Source organism: Alnus glutinosa, chromosome 10 (genome assembly GCF_958979055.1).
Source record: "Alnus glutinosa chromosome 10, dhAlnGlut1.1, whole genome shotgun sequence".
NCBI classification, from domain to species: Eukaryota; Viridiplantae; Streptophyta; class Magnoliopsida; order Fagales; family Betulaceae; genus Alnus; species Alnus glutinosa.
Genome location: NC_084895.1, coordinates 14,239,193 through 14,240,886, shown reverse-complemented (window position 1 = coordinate 14,240,886; position 1,694 = coordinate 14,239,193).

Genomic DNA, 1,694 nt, shown 5'->3' with positions numbered 1-1,694 from the left:
TATTTGCTTTTTTTTTTTTAGTTCTTCTTTTCTTTTATCGCTTTACTTTTATAATATTTAAATTTTTAGTTCTTCTTCTTCTTCTTCCTTATCAATTTTAATTCATAGCACTTTTAGTTTATTATTATTTAATTTTTCGATCTCTCTTTCTTTTCCCTTATTTCGTTTGTTGTTTTCTTTTATTTCTGTTCTTTTGTTCTTCCTTTTTCTTTTTGTTTTATTTTATTATTATGATTTCATTTCAGGATTGCTCGGTGTTTTTAGTCATGAGAGGCTAAAATCCTCAACTAAGGTTGAGGATGAAACCTCATCAATGATAACACCTTCGCTCTTGTCATGATATTCATAAATTCAATATTTATTTATATTCAAATTTTACATCAATCTCTTTAGATTGATGATTTTTTTTTTTTTTTTTTTTTTTTATATATATATATATATATATATTTGTGTAATTCAATCGATGGATACATCGATTGATTTCTTTAAAATTGGGGTATCTATTGCGATTTCCGGATACAATAAATGATTTCAATTAAAAAAGGGATAATCGTTGTGATTTGTGAGTTGAGTTATTCAAATATTTTCATGTTTTGAATTTAAATATCGGGCCTATTAAATTGAATTTATGAATAAAATGTAAGAGTAGGTGTTTGATTTGGTTTGGTGAATTCTGATACTTTAGTGTTTGTTTTATAAATTGTTCTTGTTTATTTTAATTTCGTTTATTATTTTGCTTACAAATTTTTTTTTTCACATATTTGGGTCTAGGTTAAAATAAGATAAATTTAAATAGAAATTGATTTTCGTTTGTTTACACACATTTCCCTGTGGATACGATCTCATACTTGCGCATGCACTATGCTACATATGACTCGTGCGCTTGCGAGTATTAAAATTTGCACATCAATAAGGTTTGAGAAAAATGAGAAAGCCAAGTGTGTAGCAGTGTGTAGAGATCCAGGTTGTGGTTATAGAGTGTATAGTAGACAGATGGCGACTGAGACATCATTTGAAATAAAGTCCTTAAGACTTAAACATTCTTGTACTCGAGTATACAATAGGAAATGGAATGTTGAAGTCAGTAGGAGTCAAATGTATAGGGGTAGGAAGAAGGCAGAAAAGACGATATACGGTGGTCTGGGTGAACAGTATGGCAAGTTGTGGGATTACTATGAGACTTTAAGACGTACTAACCCGGGTAGCTGTGTAATGATGAAGGTTGAAAGGTCAAACCCTAATTTGCCTGCTAAGTTTCAGAGACTCTACTTGTCCCTTGCAGCCATGAAGAAAGGGTTCTTGGAAGGTTGTAGGCCTGTCATAGGCCTAGATGGGTGCTTTCTTAAAGGACCCTACAAGGGAATACTACTGGCTGCGATTGGTCGAAATGCCAACAACAACATGTACCCAATTGCAATCGCCGTTGTAGAATCTGAGACAAAAGACAGTTGGACTTGGTTCCTGGAGTGCCTTGTTTCAGATCTTGGTCATCATGAGAGGCACATTGCTCCTACATTCATTTCTGATCGGCAAAAGGTTAGTTATAGTACTTGCATAATTTTACATATTACTTATTGCTATTTTTTTTTTCTACATATAAACTTACCCTTTTTTGCACATTGGATTAATGTAGGGTCTTGTGCTAAGTTTTGATTTTGTTATGCCAATGGCGGATCACCGGATCTGTGTAAAGC